Source organism: Lepidochelys kempii, chromosome 10 (assembly GCF_965140265.1).
Source record: "Lepidochelys kempii isolate rLepKem1 chromosome 10, rLepKem1.hap2, whole genome shotgun sequence".
Taxonomy (NCBI): domain Eukaryota; kingdom Metazoa; phylum Chordata; order Testudines; family Cheloniidae; genus Lepidochelys; species Lepidochelys kempii.
The window spans coordinates 13,286,217-13,302,594 of NC_133265.1; the positions used below are offsets into that span (position 1 = coordinate 13,286,217).

Here is a 16,378-nt window from a genome sequence, read left to right on the forward strand (position 1 = left end):
AGCTTAAAGGGAAGAAAATCGCTGTTATCTTTGATGAATGTTGTGATGATGATGAGGCAAGATCAGTTAATTAGAACCTGATTGCAGTGGGCATGTTAACTTTTTTGGTAGATACAGTGTTTTTAGATGCTATTAATGATTCAACTATTTCAGAGTCTGTAGTCAAAACAGTAAATGAATACCAGATTGATTATGAAAATGTTGTAGTAATTGATACTGACAACGCTAGTTATGTGAAAAAGGCATTTGATTCTGTTTTCTACAGTGTTTCCAAATTCTGTGCATGTCACCTTTTTGGCACATATTGTTAACTGGTAAATCATTTAGTAAGCCTTTTCAGCTGGTTGATACATTTGTAAGGTGCTTCAAAAACGTGTTCTATAACTCTGGTAGTGGGAAAGGGAGGTATCTCTGTTTCATGAACCAGAACTACAAGAGGAGTCTCCATATGCCAAAGCATCCATGAGTCCTAGCCCAGGTGGAACATGCTGGAACAGCTGGTTCTATGCTGTTTAGTATCACTCTAAGAACTTTCAGCTAACTTTCAGCTAACTTTCACTCTAAGAACTTTTCAGGGTTCGTTAATGAAGAGTGCTACAGCAACTCCTCAGTTTCTGTGCAAACCATTTAGAACAGGGGTAGGCAACCTATGGCATGCGAGCTGATTTTCAATGGCACTCACACTGCCCGGGTCCTGGCCACCAGTCTGGGGGGGCTCTGCATTTTAATTTAATTTTAAATGAAGCTTCTTAAACATTTTAAAAACTTTATTTACTTTACATACAACAATAGTTTAGTTATATGTTCTAGACTTCTAGAAAGAGTTATATGTTCTAGACTTCTAGAAAGAGTTCTAGAAAGACTTCTAAAAATGTTAAAATGTATTACTAGCACGCAAAACCCTAAGTTAGAGTGAATAAACGAAGACTCAGCACACCACTTCTGAGAGGTTGCCGACCCCAATTTAGAAAATGCTAAATGCCCCAACTAAGTGTGCATTGTTGAAAGTACAGATCACTTTTCCAGCATAGAAATCTGAAAAAATTCTCAGCTTAAATCTTGCATTTGAGAGCAGGAAGCCTTGCACTGCTAAAGCATTTGACCTTCTGGAAGAACTCCAGATATATTTCAGTTCACATCAAGAGTTCCCTTCAGAAGCCACCTCAGAGTTTTTCAAATTTAGGGAGGCAGAAAACTTTATCTCCTGTTGAAAGACTTGCCCTGCCTAGATCTCTTTAAAGAGGCATTCCATGAAGCTTCTGAAAAGCTCATGGGCAACGGGTGAACATGCCCTTGGGGGAGGCTAGCCCCTGGTCCCTCCAGCTTTGCTCAAGGCTCCATCCCTTCTGTTCCCTCTCCCATGCTGGAGTCTGGAAAACACACGCCCCCACGTGCCCCGAGCCCCAGTGCTGGGCAGGCAAGCAGACGGCGAGGCCAGAGCGCAGCGAGGTCCCAGCCTGGGGTGGGCACCACTGCCGGAGCATAGCGAGGGCCCAGCCCCAGGAGACGGGCACGGTAGGGTCTTTTGCATACCATGGCCCTCATCCTCCCTGTCCTAGCCTCTCAACCACAGAAGGGAACAGCAGCAGGAAGGGTTTGGGGGCAGAGCGTGGGTGGGGCCACGCCAGGCTGTTTTGGGAGGTACAGCCCATGGAAAAGGTTGACAAATATTTGTAATTTCAACAGCCAGATCTGAATTTTCTGAAGGCTTGTAGGTTATTTGATATTCATCATGTTTAATATCCTGCCAGAACACTGAGATATTTTCAAGCAATACCTGTTTTTTCTGAGGTACCTGAACAGGAGCTAAAACTGTACCGGGAAAAGATTGTGTTTGAGGCTATTCAAAGTAATCCTATTTTTGTAGATCGCCAAGTGTTTTGGCTTTTATTGAAAGAGAGAATTCAAAATGTCGTCAAACTAGCCTTGAATTGCATAAATGCTGTCTCAAATTCTGAATGGAGAGAAGTTTTTCACTTGAACAATTTGATCCTTTCTGCCAGAAGGAAATCACTAAGTGAGAAAAACTTGAAGGCTCTTTGTTTTCTGTACTGTAATTTAAATGAAAATACTGGATTTATACTAAAATGCAGGACAATGATTAGCAAAAATGTAAGAGCAACTTAAAATGACATTCTACTTTATTTTGCTGTTTGGTGTTCTGTAATGTAGTTTAAATGAAAACCCAGGATTATAACTGGAATACAGGGTATTGGTTACCAAGTATTTGTAACTTAACTTTCATGTGTTTAGGAAATGCTGAATAGTTGTGATTTTTTTCTGTATTGTAGGTTAAATAAATTACCCAAATAATTGAAACTTTCATGATTATATTGCATTATTTTGACAAATAAAATATGCCAAAATTTTTATTTTTTTGGCGTACAATTCCCCGAGGAGTAAAAAGATGCAAGTGTCGTGCATTTTTCCTGACCAGCCAACACTGATGTCAGCGACACGTGCCTTGTGATCCATCAAGTGGCATTCCACCATCTGCAACTGCTCTGTGAAGGCCACCAACAGCCTTGAATTGTTTTTGCCTATGTCAGAGAGCAATCTGTTCTCTACAAATTGTCATGTCCCCCCTTCCTGTGGTACTTCCTGTGCGAATATCAGAGGCTCATTCATCCTGTGTTTTCAATGCTCATGACAATCCTGCAGAGCTGTATGGGCTCCATGCTTCTGTCAGAGATGATGGACAGTGAGAAGTGCCGCACAGGTTTTGGGGATTTTAAAAAAAGGCCGGAAAATTATTGCATTATGGGATGAAGTAAGTTGCATCCTGGGAACTTGACCTCTTGCTCACAGTCACCACTGTGTGACTCATTTCTGCCCCACCATGCATTGCCATAAGTTGCCAAAAGACAGTGTGCCGGAAGATGGCAAGCTGCATAATGGAGTACCTACCCATAGTGCACCACACTGTGTATCGACACTCGTATTCCTGGTGAGTATGTGCCGTGCCGATACAAGGAACCAAGTGTACATGCACATGAGCGATATGCTGACTATGGCAGCTTTATGCCCAACTTTTATCGACCAAAGTTTGTAGTTTAGACATGGCCAAAGAGGCTAGACTGTGAGGTAATGAAGGGAAGCTGGGCACATGGAGGAGGGTGGTCACTTGCTTAAGGAATCATCCTACACAATGACATTGGGAGGCTGAGATAAATGTGAGATGTTCTTTCTAAGGTTAAAGAGTTTTTTTACCTCAGCCTCCTGTGATATTTTCATCTGAACCTGTCAACTTTTTGACAGCATTGAGCATTTGTAGTTAGTTCTGGCTCTATAAATGTTTCCATTACTGTTTTCTGAACTCCTTTCAGACTGCTGGCCAAGTAATCTCTCGAGTAACCATGTCCAGTTCCCTTACATGGAATCTCAGTATAGCTTTATAGCAGGCTACTTTTGTGGTAGTATTGTTGCTCATGAAAACAAGAAGGTAGCTTTAGATTTCACTGTAAATAATATCAGCCTGCATCAGACTATTGAAAAACCAGTGATAATACTGATGTATGTTTGCAGTTGGCCAGGATCTGCCCTTGGTACTGGTAGCAGCTCCATCTGTTGACTATAGCCAAGCAAATCATACTTGCAGCTAACTCCCCTTTTGAATATCCAAAGCATAAGACCAAGGAGACTATGAGACAAGGAAGATTAGATATAGAGCAGCAAACTGCAGAAGTTACAACTTATTGCCTTAATAAATTGCATCCTCTTGATCACTGACCGAGTAGATTTATCCTGCTGCTTTTGCGCTCAGTGACATTTTGAAGAAGATATTCTCAACCTATATGGGTCTCATTTTTTCACACTTATCAAAAAAATGATGCCAGAAACAAATTAAAATGACAACTGAGGCCTTATCTACAATTTTTTTCTTTTCCTCTTCCTCCCTGTTCTCCCTTTTTCCCCCTTTCTCCCCCATCTCCCCTAAGATGTAAATTTAAACTGGTGTGCATTTAAACTAGTATCACTCCTCATGTGGGTACTTCTATTCCAGTCTACAAGTGTCTTTTTTCAGTTTAGTTTGTCACTTTGTAAGGCGTTTAAGCTAAATTGTAGCAAGGCATTCACACTAGAGTTAAGGGTGTCCGGATTTGTGGGGGGGGTAGGGAGGAGACAGGTTTGTTACACTGCTATAATTATACCCGAATAGATATATTAGTATAACTAGCAAAACTTTCCTGTGTAGATAAGACCTAATTGTTTTCTGTTTTAATCCTAGCAATGCACCGTGCTAAAAAAAGATTCCAGGGAAACTCTCCACGTTAGTGAGATCTTACCAAAACAACAAGCTGTTTAAAACTTTCCTTTCCTTAATCAATAAACTCACAGTGCCTGCTTGAACTCATGAACATGTGATCCACCTCAGGAGAATAAAAATGGAAACACGAGATGCTATTTTTGTGTAGTTAGAGGCTTGTGGTGTATCCTTGAATATTTTTAAACTGGAAAATTAGCAAGATTAAAATGAGTACTTTAGGTGTCAGTTCTGTCTTGTAAATTGCTTCTGGGAGCTTCTTTTCTGGTAGTAGTTTTTAAAACGTACAAACATTGGCCTTGTCTTTTCATTTGCTATCTCTTCAGGTGTGTTTTTGAAAAAGGAGAACACGTTGTCAGCTGTGAATTCAGACTAAGGTAGGAAAGAGTTCTCCGTAAGCGTGGGTTTAATCCAAAGGACTCACTATCCACGCTCTTTTATACGGTTGGAGGGGACACAAACTAACACTTAGAGCCATGCTTCTTTCTCTGACAGACATTATTGCAAAATCTATTTTTCCTACTTCAGTTCTATCCTACAAGGTGCACAGAGCTTGGCAGGTGTCACCAACTGATTTCAAAGAGAGTTGAGGATCCGTAACACCTTACAAGAGGTGCTAAGCAACACCTCACAGGATCGGGTGATTCAGTGGAGGAGCATGGTCTCTAGTGGTTATAGAATGGGACCAGGAGTCTAAGGCTATTGGGGTCTATTGCCATCTCTGCAGTTGATTCACTGTGTGATCTTGGACAATTGGCTTAGCCTCTATATATTATTTGCTAATAGTTATTACTTCTAAGATGAGCAGAATTTTTAAAGACTGAAACCAATGCTGCTTTGTGAATTCACTGTCAGAGTGCACTAGTATACTACTAAACTGATCCTGAGGTTCAAACAAGGCTTCTTTGTTGGATGTATGTGATCCTTTAACCTGCAGTAAGATAATCCTGATGTCCACATCTCTCTTATGGTAGTCTGTTATGCAAAGTTTTCAGGCCATTTGGTCAGAAAAATTTTTAATGCAGGGACTCAAATATAGTAAAAATCTTAAATGAATCGAACTGTAGCATAGTATCTCTATGGATAAAAATGCTGTGCTTGAATAGTAAGAGTATAGCAGTTGGAATGTACAGCCGACCACCTGACCAGGAGAATGACAGTGATGGTGAAACGCTCAGGGAGATTAGAGAGGCTACACAAACAGAAGACTAGATAACTATCCCTGTACTGATTGGGTACATATCACCTCAGGATGGCATGTAGAGAGAAAATTTCTAGTCACCATCAGTGACTGCTACTTAGAGCAACTAGTCCTGGAATCCTCAAGGGGAGAGTCAGTGCCTGATTTAGTCCTAAGTGGCGCACAGGATCTGGTCGAAGAGGTAAATATAACTGAATCTCTTGATAATAGCAACCATAATGTAATTCAGTTTAACATCCTTGGGGGTTGGGGGATAACAAAGAAACCTGCCACAGTAGCATTTAAAAATATGAAACTGCAGCACTACTGACTGTGGTATGTAACTTAGCACTTAAATCAGCCTCTTTATCAAATGACTGGAGGATAGCTAATGTAACATGGATTTTTAATAAAGGCTCCAGAGGCGATCCTGGCAATTACAGGCTGGTAAGCCTAACTTCAGTACCAGGCAAACTGGTACTGAAATCATTAATGGTGTGGAGAAAGTGAATAAAGAAGTGTTATTTACCCCTTCATATAACAAAAGAACCAGGGTCACTAAAGGAATTTAATAGGCAGCAGATTTAAAACAAACCTAAGGAGTTACTTCACACAATGCACATTCAGTCTGTGTAACGCGTTGCCAGGGATGTTGCGAAGGCCAAGAGTATAACTGGTTTCAAAAAGGAATCAGATAAGTTCCTGGAGGATAGGTCCCTCGATGGCTATTAGCCAAGATGGTCAGGGAGGAAACCCTATGCTCTGGGTATCCCTAAGCCTTTGATTGCCAGAAGCTGGGACTCCATGACGGGGAATGGATCACTCAATAATTGCCCTCTTCTGTTCATTCCTTCCGAATCACCTGGCACTGGCCACTGTCGGAAGACAGGATTCTGGACTAGATGGACCGTTGTTCTGTCCCACTATGGACATTCTTATGTTCTTATGAATCTGTGTTGATAGATGTATGCCCTAATAATATTATCAGCTGGGTTTGAGGATAATACACACTAGCTCTGCAATGTAAATAGATATGTGGCTGTGGGGGAGGCAGCAGAAAGCTTGAAGGCAATTATTTCACACCTCTTCCACTGCAGAAAATCCAGGCAGTCAAGCAGGCTGTAAATTTACTCAAAACACTAGTATATCTATCCAACTGCTGTTAGGGTGTTTCTCAATGTGGGTAGATAGTTGCATGCTAGCTCTGCTAGCATGCTGAAAATAGCAGTGTGGCTGCAGCAGAAAGGTCAGCAGCTTGGGTTAGCCACCCAAGTACAAACCCTTCTGATCCCGTAGGTAGGTACTCGGCTGGCTAGCCCAAGCCGCTGCCTGTGCCACTGTAGCCATGCTCTTTTTAGCACGCTAGCTTTCTGTCTACCTGTGCTGGGAAACACCTTCCCAGCTGCTGTGTAGACATACCCTTAGAGCTTCCAGTATGGAAAACATGAAGGACGTAACATTCCCTTTCAACCACTCTCTGATAAATTTTGGTGTTCCATACATTTGCTGCTAATCCTTACGTTATTGCAATGGCATGTGGTGTACTCTCAACAACCCCCCACAGTTTATGCTCTGCCTGATTATATGTCCTTTCTTTATTGGTTTACTGTGGAATTTATCAATCTAATCCCTAAGCGCCTGACAAACCGTATTTAATTTTTCCTCACAATTCTCCTGTAAGTTACGTAGATAACATTGTTAGCATTTTGCATCTAGGGAAGTGAGACACCGGACATGACATGGAGGCTGTGGCAGAGCCTGGAATTAATTCCCCATCTCATGTAATTTAAGTCCTGTGCCTCAATCACAAAATCATCCTCAATATGTTCTGTTTGTATGAACTTTTTGATCTTGTCTTGCTTATTTCTTTCCTACACCTCTTTAGATTATCTCCTTCCTTGCCTTTGTTCTTCTCCATTTCGTTATAGTTGAACACCATTCTTCTGTTGCTCTTCTGTCCACTGTTCTTCTGATTCATCCGACGAAGTGGGTATTCACCCACGAAAGCTTATGCTCCAATACGTCTGTTCGTCTACAAGGTGCCACAGGACTCTTTGCCGCTTCTGATTCATGTTGTCTCTCCCTTCCCATTCTGTTTGTTTTTTTTTTCCTGGCACTACATTGCTCTAGTCTGATCTGTTATGCTTTGTGTGCAGGCAGTGAAGGTGTACGTGTCAGACTCCTGTTCTCTGAAGCACAGGCACACAGCTAATAAATTATCCTTCACTGCCAACAGCTGGAGCAGAGCAATTCAATGTAACACACAAGAGGCAATGCTGGACTGCAAGAAGTGAAAAGAAAACATTGAGAGAGAGCCTGTACTCTAAAACCAATTTTTTCTTGTGTTTGGTTGCTTAAGCTCCCAAGACTTGGAACCTTGGCTTAATGGAAACTGGCACTTATTTAAAACCTTCAAAGGGGCATCTCTAAATTTGGGGATGATTTCCTTAGCAACCAGTCTATTTTTGTATAAAAAAATTTAGTAGGAGAGTCTGTCCTGCATTCTTTTTCCAACCACCAGAAAAATTTCCTTTCATCCAACCAGAAATCTTTGTACACAAGATTTCTGTGGCTACCAGCTCTCAGCCCATGATGAGCATGTGCAGTTTTAACTCTTGAGCGCAATGCAGATTAGGCTTTCTAAATAAAATATACCCTGATCAGCCTTCCTACTACTTCTAGGTTCTGCCATGTTAAAAGATGGGGACAGAATTTATTTATAAGAGGCTGCAGCTGCTGTACAGTAAGATGATGAAACACTAAAATACCCTTCTGAAATTTTTCTCACCTGACAATTTTCTGAGTAGTAGGAATGATTGAAAGTTCCACACAAATCTTTCAGGTTTGAAATTATGTGGAATTTTGAATGTTCAAGAAGACAGATGCTTCAATTTTAAAAAGTTCATCAGTTTCTGTCTAACTGAAACTTTACATTTTTACTTCTCTGGAATGTAAATGAAGTAGCACTAACTCTCTGCATAGACTTTAATCAGTACCGTTGACGTGTTTCCTGTGTTATATAAAACGTTTCCTGTTATGTATCTAAAACTGCATGATAATTCCCAACCATTAAGAAAGTGGTCTGGATGCTCTCTTAGTCTCTAAATCTGTTTATGTCTAAAATTCAATTTTATAATTAAACATTAGTTTTATGAAAATATTTTGCAGATGGGTGGTATTTTATCGTACTTTATATGGTCCAGATGATACAGATGGAAGGAAAAATAAAATGTTTAAATTAAAACTTTATAGTTTGATCCTTTAGTGGTGATTAAAACATTACATACTTAAAGCAAGGTAAAACACTTACCTCTGCAAAGAAATGTTCCACAGATGCAACTGGCTGAGGCTTTCACAGTGAATAGTGAGATGAAATATAATTACTGTTAGGAGGAAATAACTCTTTTAAAATATATACTCTGCTCCCTGCGTAAACAAAGTCACTTCTTTAGTTGCTGTGTATCAAGCTAAAAATCCCAGACAGTCACAGACTACAAAAACCTACAGTTCTGCAGAGGAAACAGGAACTCGGTTTTAAGTTATTCAAACTGAATACGTTGCATGTTTAGAAAACCAATGGTTTCATCATGTGACTTTAAAGTTCAAATTGTCCTACGCAGTGAGATATTCCAGTAGTGGTTGCCCCAAGCATTTCTGAGTATGTGAGGCCATCCAGTGGCTTCTCATTCAGTTTTTGGATGTTTTTCTGTTCTTGAAATGATCCTACTTGTATTAGCCAACCTTTGCAATTAAATTTGTAGAAGTGCAGTATTTTAAATAATAAAACACAATGAAAAAAGTCAAAGGAAAAAAATGCAAAAAAAAATTCAACAAACAAAAATCACCTTGCTTAAAATTAACATTTAGGGTGCATTCCTGCTTCCTGATTCATAGGGTGCTGGTTTTTTGGAAGGCCAGATCGTGTGCACATGCAATAGCTTATTTTCCAAGATCCAGTGTAATGCCCACCATGTATTGGGAGGGAAGGGTTTTGAGTCCTTAATGTGTTTTGTGTCTGACTTAGCACCAGTGTTCTTAGTGACAGCATTTCATAGTGTGTTTAAAACTTCAATTATAAATGGGGAAAAAATAGGATTGGCTCATTCCAGCATATACAAGCTCACTGCTTAGAATTTGTTAATTACTGTATCTTCCCTCAAATCAGTACACCCAACAGAAAAATTTTTGTTGTGGTAGTCTTCTGAAAATCTGCAGTAACGAGAGGCATAGGGATTGTGCAGGACCTAAAATTTTCACTGTCCTGCGTTTGGTCAGTACTATGCTTCTACAGCGCCCCTCATCTGATGCATTTCATCATGCTTTAAAGAAAACCAACTGAAAATCAGAGCCTGGTCTTTTTATATAGGGAAGCTGCATAGAACAAATTTTCTGGATTTCAAAAACGAAAGTAAGCTGGAATCACAAATTACCTAGAAAAAGTGTTTCAGCACCAATTTGCACTATACCTGAAGGCTCTGCTCAGGATATTTTGGCATTGAACTGTTTTAAATAGATCTCTGAAAGTACACAAGTGAGAGCAGATGGGTAGATGGGTCAAGGTTTTGGTAATGGGCTAAAGAGTTTTTCAGTCTTTCAAATCCAACCCAGGGTGGTAGAGACTGAAAGTTACCAGCCAGTGGTGGTTCAGTCACTATGTCAAATACATTGGTGGTGCTCAGTGGACATGTTTCTGCATTTTAAAAAAACTCTGCTAATTGGGTTTCCTTTTTGATAGTCTTAGCAGAGATTATTATTGGGCCAGGAAGCCTGAGTTACTGTTTCACCCATTGAAATTATTCTTCCTGGTTATTACTAAAGAACATGGGTGGAGCCATGAGAAGAAAATACAAGTCTGCTGTCTTTGCTGTGTATCTCTTCTGGGGATAAACACAGGACTTTATTCTGCAGAGCACTCAATCTTGGTGTCCTTCACTTGCACTTATTTCACCTACATATTTAACCTAAATCAGAAATGTATGTACATTTTTATAGCATGTAATTTGGTCCAGTGGTCTTGGAGTTGGCACTCCACAAAAGGGTTTGATTCCTAGGTTCATCCTCAGATGCTTTCAAGAACTTGGAGCTCTGTGGAGAAAGCATCTAAAAATGACTGTGCTTTACTGGTAAAGTGTACCCCAGAACAGTAAACTAGTAAAGCAAAGCCTAGGGAGTGTCCAGACCCTTTATAAAGGTGTTACTATCTTGAGTTAATTGATGATTAATTTAAGATAAAAACTCTAGTGAAGCCAAGCTCTTATGCTTTGATGGCAGGAATAGGCCTCATGTTGCTCTGCAAACCCCCGAGGGCTAATTAAGGAAAAGTGGAGCAGAGATCCAAGGGGAGCTCTTCCTCAACCAAAAAATTGGTTTACCATTCTGGGCTGCAGGTTGAGAACCACTGTGCCAGACGCACACTGGCCTACTGAGCCCTGCACTGCCAGCGAGCCCCTTCCCCTCGAGGCTGACCCGAATCACACGCCACACCGACCTCTTGCCCAATGCCCCACCAACTCCCTATTCCCAGAACTCCCCTGCCCAGAGACCCATACACACACCCTCCTTGCCCACGCCCCGCCCTTGCACAATCCTCCCACAGACCCATATGCCAAGAGCAGGGCCAGGACTGGAGCCCTGCGGCGCAGGGCTGGGCGGGGGGACACCATGGGGCCAGGAGCAAGGACCCGAGATGTGGGGCCAGGAGCAGAGGCCAAAGTAAAACCTGGGGGTGCTACAGTACCCCCTCACACACCTGTAGTTCCCAGGCCTATGATGCCCAGCACCCCCCACAAGTCCCCCACTGCTCAGCAACCCCGAGCCTTTCACTGCCCAGAGCCTCCCCCCAATCCTCCAGAGAGACCCACTCTCCTGCCCCTGTCCCCCTGCTCCACTCACTGGCCCTGCTGCTGGCAGGAGCGCTCCAGCAGGGTCGCCTGATCCTGTCTCCCCCTCAGCCAGCCCCGTCCCCTGCAGATTGGAGTGGCAAATTTAGAAATTTTTTTTGCACTCAGCTGTAACCTTAGCGTTACCCCTGTTTATACATCCCAGGAATGCCTTATCTCTTTTGGCCACAGCTTCACACTGGGACCTCATGTTCAGCTGATTATCCACCATGAGCTCCAGATCTTTTTCAGTCACTGCTTCCCAAGGTAGAGACCCCCATCCTGTAAGTATGGCCTACATTCTTTGTTCCTACATATATACATTTACATTTACATTTAGCTGAATTAAAGCACATATTGTCTGCTTGTGCCCACTTTACCAAGCAATCCAGATCACACTTGAATCAGAGACCTGTTCTCTTCATTGTTTACCACTCACCTAAATTTTATCAGCAATAATTTTGTTTTCTTCCCACTCCTGGATAAAAATATTAAATAGCATAAGGCCAAGAGCCAATCCCTGCAGAATCCTGCTGGACACACACCTGCTCAATGATGATTCTCCATTTACAATTACATTTTAAGATCTATCAGTTAGCCAGTTTTTAATCCATTTAATATGTGACATGTTAATTTTATATTCTAGTTTTTTAATCAAAATATGTTGAACCAAGTGAAATGCCTTACAGAAGTCTAAGTATATCATATCAACACTATTACCTTTATCAACCAAGCTTGTTGATCTCGTCAAAAGAGATATCAAGTCAGTTGACAGGATCTATTTTCCATAAACCCATGTTGATTTGCATTAGTTACATTACCCTCCTTTAATTCTTTATTAATCGAGTCCCCTATCAGCTGCTCCATTATCGTGCCTGCATGTGCATGTGTACCTAGGAAGCTTGATCAGTGCCAATGACTCCATCAAGAATGAGGTTAAAAGGAGATGTGCTTTAGTTGCAAGGGATGCATAGAAGTTGATGAGATCGTGGACTGATAAGAACATTATATTTGGTACCAAAGTGAACATTTATCAGTATACTAACAGTATTACTCAGTGGTCTAGAGACACGGTTAAATTAAAGGAAACAGACATCAGAAAGCTGGCGGCAGTAGAGATGAGAGTTCATCGGAAGATGGCAGATACAAAGTGGAATGATTTTAAGACAAATGAATAAGTTCGGAGAGTAGCATCTGAAATCAGGGTATGGGACTGACCGCAGTTGAAAGGATTACGATGTTGGAGATGCATTAGCAGACAAACAGATGATAGGATGCCAAAGAAAATAATGCAAATGTAAGCACTGTCACAGACCTAGAGGCCGACCACCCACTAGATGGCATGACATCGTGTGCGTGGACGTGACCAGGCTGATATTAATGGAGAAATAGGTATGGACAAGAATGAATGGTAATGCTGTACTGCTCCTCATGTCTGTAAAGATGCTTTGGGATGAGAAGAAGGCAGTTTTAAAAAACTCCCTCTTAAAACTTATAATCATTACAAAAATATACCCTGTATTTTGAATTACTGAATATACTAGGTTTTATTATTAAATTATCTTATGAGAGCAATAACGCTTCTAATACTGTGCAGTTGATTTCAGATAGATGATATCAAGCACTTAAGTAGTACTTTATATTTTCAGGTGCTATACAAATATTAACTAATTCTGATAACATTCCTGAGGGAAGAAGAAACTCAGTAACTGAGATGTTAGCAACTTCCCCAAGATCACAGAATAAGTCAGTGGTAGTGGTGCAATTAGTGCAATTACATATCAGACGATATTGAATCCCAACTCCGTGTTCATTTCCCTATACTACACTGCTTCCCATATAAATAGCTGCAATTCTTGGGTGCTGAATGTGTACTGATTATACTGCATTTCAAACAAATCTGACTTGCCCATCTGTGATAATGGTAAAGACCTTTGAACAGAGATACCATAATCAGTATACATTTGCATGATGCCTTATATTTCATGAACAATTAGTCATCATAACTGTTGTATCACATTGACATTGGAAACTGAAAGAGGAGGAGATAGAAATTGTCATTCTTCTCAGCTGGGTCTTCCCTCAAACTATAAATCAGCTCACTATGATTCACTTTAACGATCACAGGATGCAGTCATCTGACTGCAATAAGAGAACAAACTTTATTGTTTAGTTATATATATAAGAGGGCTGATTACTTTTAATTTTCAAAAGATGTTGGCTAAGAAGCTGTATGTGTAGGATGATGCATAACTTTAGTATTATGTTGATTAAGTGAATAACTCTCTTGATACATGTAGGACTAATTGTTAGCAATGGTATTTTTGGTAGAGTGGAGGCAGGTGAGGTAGAAGTTGCAGTAGTTAGCAGTTGTCAGGTTCGGTGATAATTATTAAAGCTCTGTGGATTGCCAGTGATTTAGAATTCCAAGTAGTGTATAATGCAAACAGTCAGTTGCAGATGAAAATTGACAATTAAAAAAAAAACCATATTGTTGTTAATATGGCAAAATGAATGGAGCAGATAGATTATAGTTGATATTATTCTAATTAAAACAGACGCTACATTTGTTCTTTGTTTATTTTAATTTCAGACAATCATTTCTTTAATTGTTTGGTATTACTGATGATGATGTCTGAGAGGGAGATCAGTCTGTCAACGGCGCTCTCCATTATGACAGTACACACTGATACCATCGGATCTGAGAGAAAGTGGTCGTGTCCCTTACCTCCCTGTATCAAATACAGCTTCCCGACCCCAGATATGGTGATCAGCTAAACCCTGAGCATAAGGGCAAGATTCATCAGCCAGATACTACAGAAAATTCTTTCCTGGGTAACTCAGATCCCACCCCATCTAATATCCCATCACAGGCCATTGGGCCTATTTACCATGAATATTTAATTACCAAAACCATGTTATCCCATCATACCATCTCCTCCATAAACTTATCAAATTTAATCTTAAAGCCAGATAGATCTTTTGTCCCCACTGCTTCCCTTGGAAGGCTATTCCAAAACTTCACTCCTCTGATGGTTAGAAACCTTCGTCTAATTTCTAGTCTAAATTTCCTGGTGGCCAGTTTATATCCATTTGTTCTTGTGTGCACATTGGTACTGAGCTTAAATAATTCCTCTCCCTCTCCGGTATTTATCCCTCTGATATATTTATAGAGAGCAATCATATCTCCCCTCAGCCTTCTTTTAGTTAGGTTAAACAAGCCAAGCTCCTTGAGTCTCCTTTCATAAGACAAGTTTTCCATTCCTCGGATCATCCTAGTAGCCCTTCTCTGTACCTGTTCCAGTTTGAATTCATCCTTCTTAAACATGGGAGACCAGAACTGCACACAGTATTCCAGGTGAGGTCTCACCAGTGCCTTGTATAACGGTACTAAAACTTCCTTATCCCTACTGGAAATACCTCTCCTGATGCATCCCAAGACCGCATTAGCTTTTTTCACGGCCATATCACATTGGCGGCTCATAGTCATCCTATGATCAACCAATACTCCAAGGTCCTTCTCCTCCTCCGTTACTTCTAATTGATGCGTCCCTAGCTTATAACTAAAATTCTTGTTATTAATCCCTAAATGCATGACCTTACACTTCTCACTATTAAATTTCATCCTATTACTATTACTCCAGTTTACAAGGTCATCAAGATCCTCCTGTAGGATATCCCTGTCCTTCTCTAAATTGGCAATACCTCCCAGCTTTGTGTCATCCGCAACTTTATTAGCACACTCCCACTTTTTGTGCCGAGGTCAGTAATAAAAAGATTAAATAAGATTGAGGGAAAAAATGATTACTTGGCTTCTCAGAACTGAGACTAGAATTCAAGACCCTAATTCTGCTCTCCCTTTCACTGTTGTCAATATTATTTAATTCCAATCAAGTCAGTGGCATCACTCAGGATTTCTACTGGTATGAGAGCAGAATTTGGCTCCAAACCTAACCACTGTACTACTGTCACTCTTTCTTAGTAAACATACATAGTACAACCCCATTTAACTGAGTCTTGTTTATTTCCCCCAGGACTTTTAAATATAGTCCCCTGGCATATTTTCACTGCATTCTGACACAAACAACTCCCATGATTCTGTCCTCCCACCTCAGAATACTAGTAACTCTCACCTGAAATCAGTGAGAGTTAACATCCAGAAAGCAAATAGGATCTTGGAACTGTACATCCAAAAGGGCTGATTCGGATCTCTCATACACCAGTTTTATACCAGTGTAATTCAGAAGACTTCAGTGGACTTGCTACTGATTTACAATAGTGTAAATGAGATCAGGTCCAGAGTTCAGCCTCTACAAAACTCGTGGCCAGTTAGCCTATTGTTTATAAACTAGTTTATCTTCATTAATATGAAACCTTTTGAATAAATGGGGTTGTAGTTTATGAAGCAAGATGATGAACACTGATTGTCTTTTTGTTGTGTACCAGTGGAAATGGAAAGTTCAACAGATGAACACAGGATGGATCATCTGAAACAGCCTTTAATATATTGCTCAATGAATTTGTTAATTGAGTGCTGGCTCTCTTATTTAGACTAGTAAAGTAGTGGTACTCAACCAGGGGTACATGTACAGGGGTACATGTACGTGGAGGTCTTCCAGAGAGTACACCAACTCAACTAGATACTTGCCTAATTTTACAACTGGCTACATAAAAAGCACTAACAAAGTCAGTACAAACTAAAATTTCATACACTGACTTGTTTATACTTCTCTCTATATTATACACTGAAATGTAAGTACAATATTCATATTCCAGTCAATTTATTTTATTTATATGGTAAAAGCGAGTTTGGTTCCCAAATGGAAAGTATGGAAGCTAGTGATTTTATCAATTACCCAACACAAATCAGTCTGAAAACCAGCTGTAGCAATAACATAAGCAGATGCAGAGGTGAACAATTTTGTTAGTTTATTGATTTGACATAACTGGCTCTTCTGAAAGCAGAGAGGCTACAAACCATAAATCAACTCAAAAATACTAAACTCTGTGAGAAAATAATACTGTTAATAATGTCACTTTTCTTGTGCTGACTTT

The 16,378-nt window shown here is 40.3% G+C and overlaps 1 protein-coding gene across 6 annotated transcripts in view; it reads left to right on the plus strand.

The window, feature by feature from the left end:
* The window catches only part of CHLSN (cholesin), a 242,284-nt gene that overhangs the window by 57,832 nt on the left and 168,074 nt on the right, over positions 1 to 16,378 (plus strand). Inside the window, exon 2 of one of the 6 annotated variants that reach the window (XR_012161116.1) lies at positions 11,516 to 11,607. The exons of the other annotated variants lie outside the window; for them this stretch is intronic. The gene's annotated coding sequence lies outside the window, so the exon portion shown is untranslated. The remainder of the gene's footprint in view (positions 1 to 11,515; positions 11,608 to 16,378) is intronic. 6 annotated transcript variants of the gene reach the window in all.